Source organism: Rhinatrema bivittatum, chromosome 7 (assembly GCF_901001135.1).
Source record: "Rhinatrema bivittatum chromosome 7, aRhiBiv1.1, whole genome shotgun sequence".
In the NCBI taxonomy this organism is placed as follows: domain Eukaryota; kingdom Metazoa; phylum Chordata; class Amphibia; order Gymnophiona; family Rhinatrematidae; genus Rhinatrema; species Rhinatrema bivittatum.
The window spans coordinates 187,340,013-187,347,955 of record NC_042621.1 but is presented as its reverse complement, the minus strand read 5'-3'; positions in this window follow the sequence as shown (position 1 = coordinate 187,347,955).

Genomic DNA, 7,943 nt, shown 5'->3' with positions numbered 1-7,943 from the left:
ATACAGTAAAATCCAAAATCTTTATATTGCTTATATAAACTACACAAAAGGTTGTCACGTTATACAGAGCTAGCTGTTGCTTATTTAGATATAACTACCGTAGGCCCCTTCCCTGAGAGGCTCGACCACACAGCCAAAACAGAAGAGATGTGCATTCATTTAAAACAAATGACACATCTGAACTGAAAAAGGTCATTTTCGGTTTATTCCAAATAGAATAAATTGAAAATAGTCTTGCCCAAAAATGCCTGAAAATTATCAGATATCTTCACTTTGTTTCAAAAAGTGTGGCTTCTCCAGGTCCACAATGCCTGGGAAGGCCACACTTGACCCTTCCATCTCCTGCCAATAAGCAGGGGCTCAGACCTATCTGGCTGGGATGAGTCAAGCCCAGCTGGAGCCTTCATGGGCCCCACTGACCCCCTCCCCCCCACCTCCTGAAAATGAATATGGACTGGGGACCTCCCGAGCCCCCACTTACCCCCTTCCATTGGGATCTTGCAGGAAGAAAAGGACAGGAGAAATACCCAGCTGTTCCATTACATCTTACTAAAAATAGCACCACCCCTGAGACTGGTGCAAAGTGATGTCAAAATAGGGCCAGTATCAGGGCCAACCAGCACCATTTTCTTGTACATTAAATCCAGTCTCACAATGGGTTTTGCTATTCAGCCCAATCTTGTGATGACAACTTTCTGTAGATCACTGCTTTGAGTAGACTCCAAGAAATGTGATAAGTCTGATAGATCCTACATCAGTCTAAGAGACTATTTCTTCAGTGCTGGGATGGATATGTTGTCGATTATACCTGGTCATCATGCTATCTGAGGTCTGAAGCAAGTAAGAGTGCAGTATGTAATGTTGCTTAGTAACCATGGCTGTCCTATCTTAGAGTTTCTGGTCATGTAATATGAGGCAAATCTGATCTCCTGGGATGAGAGTTGGTAACAGTTTCGTTGAATGATGACTATAGTATAAAGTCTCATAACTGTATTTAGCTTTTGTGTCAGTTTGTTGCAGGATAATGAAATAGGACCAGTGCAGCACAAGCATCATTGGTAGTGAAGGAAGGGTAGTATGGAGAGTTTGGCCCAATAACACCTTAGCTGCTCTCTTCCTAATTGGTTTGTTGGTACAGTGCAATAGCTCAGAAGGGAAGATAGATTCCTATGTCAACCAGATCCTTGTCTGCAGTGTCTACTGCTTTTTTATGCCAATCCATTCACTTGGGGAAAATGTACTTCTCATACTTTTCCAGATCTTTTTATCGAAGGCTAGTGCAAGAGTATTCGTTGACCTAAGTGAACCTGCAGTCATGCACCCTCTCCCCATATTAGCTGCAACTCCAACACAGTTACTCTCCTACCAGCAGCAGTGGCTCCAGCACAGTGTTCTTTCTTTGGCGATATTGGCTCTGATATAGCAACCTCTGGGCCTTGCAGTAGCTGGATTTTGCTGCCCCCCAAATTTTTGGCATTCTAGACAACTGCCTAGTTTGCCTAATAGAAACTTCATCCCTATTTTTATCCCTTTTCCTATCTGCCTAAGCCTGGAAGGGAAATGACCTGAAGACATGCTCAGCTTTGAGCCAAACATGAGTATACACACTTGCACCACCTCATCCTTTATGTGCAGGTTGGTTGCCACCCTGCACCTGGCAAACTGTTGTCACCAGTCACGCCAAGATGTTGGATCAGCAAAGTCGAGCTTCATGAAATGCACTGAGGGGCTCACTGTGGGTTAGAAACTGGCTCAGACTTGCCTGAGGTTCAAACTTCAGATACCATGCCACATTATAATTACATATGGATTATATAGGTATAACTAGGCCCCCTCCCCAAGAGACTGAAGTATAGTCTAAACAGGAACCGTGAGCTATCTCCCATATAGAAATAATAGCCACACACATCAACATGGACTCACCAGCCATAATCATGGGGGACTTCAACCTCCATGTTGACGCCTCTCCGCCCACCCCAAATTGCGAAACGCTCCTCACTACACTCGAAGCCATGGGCTTTAAACAAATCATTGATAAACCTACCCATAAAGCAGGTCATACCCTCGACCTCATCTTCGTCAACTCCAATATTTCATACAACAATGTTCCGATCTGTACCCCCATTCCCTGGTCAGACCACTCACTGATATCAACAACCCTCACGACTCAAGGGAATCCTCAGCCTCCTCAGCCCCTCTCCACCATCCACTTCAGGAAAACTTGTACGTCTGACACGCTCAAAGATCTTCTCTCCAAAGAACTTCCCAACCTGGACACCACCAACCCCAACAAGGCCCTTCTGTCATGGCACAATATCACAGAATCGATCGCAAATAAAGTTTGCCCTAAAGCAGTGAAAACAATCAACCCAATGCATAAAAAGAAGCAACCCTGGTTCTCCTCCGAACTTAAGCAGATAAAACAAGACCTCAGACACAAAGAAAGTGATTGGCGTAAGTCCCCCAATTCCACGACTCTAACCAACTACAAACACACATTACATCTCTACAAGAATTCCATCTTACAGACAAAAAGAGACTTCTATGCCAGCAGAATCCACGAACTCCAATTCAATGCCAGGACCCTGTTCTCATATGTCTCCCAACTCACTAAATCCCCCACCCACGTCATATCAGATGACCAAGCACAATCCAAAGCAAATGAACTAGCACTTTTCTTCCAGAAAAAAACTGCAGACACTCTAGCTCGCCTTCCCACCAACACAACCTCCCCCATCCCTACCCACGACTCCATTCCTCACCCTGGAGCTAACCTAGATTCTTTTGAACCAACTACCCCACTTGAGATTGAATCCTTACTTAAGAAGCTGAAACCTTCCAACCACCCATCAGATCACATTCCAACTAAACTTCTGCTTCTCATCCCGACGACTATCTCCAGACCTTTGACCAATATCATAAACTGCTCACTCTCCCAAGGAATATACCCCGACAGCCTAAAAACAGCCTCCCTCAAACCCCTACTAAAGAAACCTAACCTGGACACGAGAGATCCCGCCAATTTCCGCCCCATATCTAACCTTCCTTTTCTGGCCAAAATCACGGAGAAACTGGTAAATATGCAACTCTCAGATTATCTGGAAGAACACAATATCCTCTATCCATCCCAATATGGTTTTCGTAAATCATTAAGTACAGAATCCCTCCTTATCTCACTCTCGGTCCACATCATCATGGGCCTTGACAAAGGTCTGTCATTCATCCTGATCCTTCTAGATATCTCCGCAGCCTTTGACACCGTGAACCACACCATCCTTCTAAATTGGTTTCAGAAATCGGATTATCAGGATCCGCACACAAATGGTTCTCCTCCTTCCTCAGCAACAGGAGTTTTAAGGTAAACATTAATAATAAAGAATCTTCAGACGTCAAATCAACTTTATGCGTACCGCAAGGATCCTCCCTGTCCCCCACCCTCTTCAATATCTATCTCCTCCCCCTCTGCCAGCTGCTTACAAAACTAAAATTTAATCCACTACCTCTATGCAGACGGCTTACAGATTCTGATCCCCATAACAGAATCACTCTCTAAAACACTCTCATACTGGGAAAGCTGCTTTCAAGCTATTAACTGCCTACTCTCCGGTCTTAACCTAGTCCTCAATGCATCTAAGACAGAACTACTTCTCATTCCCCCGACCACTCAGCCCTAATCCATCAGACATCATCCAACACCCAGATTTCACAAGTAAGGGACCTAGGAGTCATCCTCGATAACCACCTGAATCTAAAGAAATCCATCAACAACACCGCCAAGGATTGTTTCTATAGACTCCAAGTTATGAAAAAGCTCAAACCTCTCCTCCATTTCCAGGACTTTAGGACCGTCCTCCAAACCACGCTCTTTTCCAAAACAGATTACTGCAACACTCTCCTTCTCGGACTCCCTTTCTCCTCCATCAAACCATTACAGATGCTCCAGAATTCAGCAGCCAGAATCCTAACCAACACCAACAGAGGTTCGCACATCACTCCCATACTACGGAACCTTCACTGGCTGCCAATAAAATATAGAATAATGCACAAGGCCCTCACCACAATTCATAAAACCATATACAATCAGCAACAACTAGACCTCCAGATTCCTCTCAAATTATATTCATCCTCAAGACCTATAAGAGAAGCGTACAAAGGTACCCTGCAAGTTCCCCCAACAAAAGCCACGCGACTATCATACACCAAAGAACGAGCATTCTCTACGGCAGGTCCAACTATCTGGAACAATATGCCCACTGACCTCAGACTAGAACCTTGCCTTCGAACTTTCCGCAAAAAACTTAAGACCTGGCTCTTCCTCCAGGCCTTCCCCTAACTTTCTAAGCCATTAATTGTCAACCGGACAGGACTCTGCTTTACCGGCTAACGCCCCGCTATGTTTAGACATTATAATTAAGCCGCCGTTTCTTTTGTTTCATTGCCTTTTCTAGTTCTCTTCAGTTACACTGTCCTATACCTCTGACTAGCCTAGCCTCCAAGTTAACTACCCTTGTTATATGTAACTTCCGCTTCTAGTGAATTGTTCTTGTTTAAGTTATACCCTTTGTTACATGTAAACCGATCTGATATGAAATTTTTTCATGAAGGTCGGTATAGAAATGTGTTAAATAATAATAATAATAATGTTGCCCTCTGGGATCCTGTAACATTTGTTGAGAAATGTATTAAAACAGCCTCTGGCTAAACATAACAGATGCTGGACTACTGAACATTATATGACACTTCACAAAGGGTTTAAAAATTTACAATATATATTGATGATAATGAATAATTACCACAATAGATCCAGGTAACTGTAAGGTCACTGCTGGCTCCAAAGACATGACAATGAACTCAGGACGTGAAAACTATGAGGAACAAATTGGGAAATTATTTGGAAAATGCATTGGATGCCTTACAATGGAATAACTTTTTACAAAGAGCTACCACAGTTTACAAAGACAAATTAAATAAAGGGATAGAAGGGTTGTAGAAGAGGACAGAACCAACATAAGTATAGGAAAAGATCTTAGCAGGAGTCACCGATCTCTCTTGGTTTGTGGGTTTACGAAAATTATTCATAAAAGAATGAATTTTGATTTTTCTTCTATTTTCTTTGATGACATTAATTGAATGACAATCTGTATTTCCTAATTCACAGTTATCACAGATGTATATTGAAATCTTTATAAATAATAAAAAAAGAAACAGTCAATATTTAAGATCAGAAGAGAAGAAATTTAAGCTTATTCTGAGAAAAGGGTTCTTGATCGGTAAAGTGACAAAGTTTTAGCTCATACTGTACTGCCAACAAAGACAATCCTAGTTATTTCAGTACATTTTTAGTATATTTTTAAATAGTTGGTTGAATTCCTGAAAGTTTAGGGGTAAATTTTAAAACATGGATGCGCCGATTTTATAACATGCGCATGTCGCCGTGTGTTTATTATAAAATTCAATACCCACGCACACATGCACACCCTATTTTAATATCGGCGTGCATGTGCGGGCGAGTTGCGACTCGCGTGTGCGGGGGGGGGAGGGAATTTTTTAAAGTACAGATGGCGACATGATCAGGTCTTTGCCCAGTTCCCTCCCAGTCTGCTCCAATTAAGGAACGGACTCGGAGGGAACTTTCCTATACCCCAACCTACCCTTCCTCCCTTTTCTCCTCTCCTCCCCAACCCCTAAACTAACCCTATCTACCCTCATTTTTCTTGTTGATGAACTTACCCACTCCTCCGAGCAGGAGTAAGTTCCGCGCACCAGCCAGCTGCTGGCGTATGCTTCCCCAGGACAGGACCTGATGCCCGCTGTCCCAGCCGACTCCCGCCCCACCCAGACTCCGCCCCTTTTCAAAATCCCAGCACTTCCGCGCATACTGGGAGATGCACGCGTGGCCAGGCCATTTTGAAAATGCGCTTGGTGCGTGCTCGGCCCGGCCATGCACGTATCCCTCCCGCTTTGGCGTGCGCTTAAGGGTATATGCCATATGTATTCAGATTTTCTGACATTTAAAGTTTTCTAACTACACTCTTGGAGTCAGAAGGAAATTCTTGACATTGGGAGCTTTAATGAGCTGAAAATCTGCAGGGATTTTTTTGCCTTCCTCTTCATTACACTAAACAAGCAATCGATCAAGTTGAAAGGTTGAACTCTCTGGACTGATGAGCATCTCTTAGCCAAACTAACTAAGCAACCATATAAATATTCATATGTAGTTGTTAATCAAGGAAGTGAAATGGAAAAAAATAGAGAATATTAAAAACCATCAACAGATGGGCCTGGCAGCATTAATCCACATATTAATTTATTTTCCAGTTTATGATTATATGCCAGGAAATGCCCTCACTGTGGACACAAGTAAACTTGTTTTGTTTATGTTTACTGTAAACTAGTATCTCTAAATGGATGTCTGTTTACTAGAAACCTTTTTTAGGTCTATTGTAGTTTAGCACCTTGATGTTATTCAAAATACGTTTAAAATGTATATATTGCTTTGAACATTATAAAATGAAAAGAATGATTGACTAAATTAAGGGGCATGGTACTCTCAGTATTAAAGAGAGTTCAAGTTATAAACGTTTATTCTCCATGGCAAAAAATGGAGCAAAATCCTTTTTAAAAAATCAGGTGCACAGAGCTCTGTTTTCAAAAGATTTTTCCATAAAGCGAAAAACATAGGTCCTCTGTGTTTTCTGTTTCCATTTAGTATTGAGAAATATTTGGAATATTTCTAAATAATTTCATTTGTCTTCCATAAAGCTATGACTATCGCAAAGGTATTTTCTGTCCTACATTGCTCATCTAAGACTATTTCATGGATTTGAATACAGTGATTTTGAGAACAAGGAAAACTTTCAATTCATAGCTTCTATTTAAGTCTCATTTCACCTAAGTCTCATTAAATTTAAGGCAGAAATGGATAGCACTAAAAGGACAATTTTAAACAGCAAGGGCTGCAAGGCAAGTTTCTCTTTAAATGTTCACTGGCACGCCAGTGGTGCGGGGAAGCTGTTCCCTGGGCACTTTGCACGTGCAAAGTATGTGGGGGGAGGGAAGGGGAGGGGAAGCAGATGCGGGCATTTCAACATGAAATCCCTGTGCATACCTCTGCTCCAGTACTGCCCTAGCACTGACCATTTTGCTCACAGGGAAAAGAAGTGCGCTCTTTGCAGTGTGCTTGTTTTTTGCCCTCTAAGCGCGAATAACTATTTTCAAAGGGGAGGGGGTTTCCACAGGTAAACCTTTTTACCAGCAAAAAATCCCCTTTTGAAAATTGCCCCCTTTAATTTCACATGAATTAAATTATGAATACAAATTTTCAGAATATAGGTCTCTCTCTTCTATGACCCCCACACAGACTTTACGTATTTATCTTAGAATGAGTGCTCTCAGAGCAGTTCTGGTCACCCATGAAAGGTTGATTCAGTGTTACATTTTAATTTTTGACCTATGGGTCGTTAGGATTTGGAATTCTGATTTTCCTGTGAAATGCTGGACTATTGATCTCTAGGGAGGAGGAATAGCCTAGTGGTTAGAGCAGTGGGCTATTAACCAGGAGTCCACCGTTTGAGTCCCACTGTTGCTCCTTGTGACCTTGGGCAAGTCACTTTATCCTCCATTGCCTTAGGTACAAAACTTAGATTGTAAGCCCTCTGGGGATAGGGAAACACCTACAGTTCCTGAATGTAAACCGGTGTGATATCTCAGATCAAATGTTGGTATAAAAAAAAAAATGTAGTGGACAATGGGTCTTATTCAGTGAAGATTTTTTGTATAATCAAGAAAAGTTCTTTCTGAATATGGCCTTATGAGCTGTAAAAAAAAAATGCCCTAAATGACCTAACATCATCAGATACACTTAACTAGACTGCAATGTTCTTAGTAAAATAATTCTTTGTAGAGAATGGCTACCTTTTCTGTTTGGTGTACTAAACATCTTA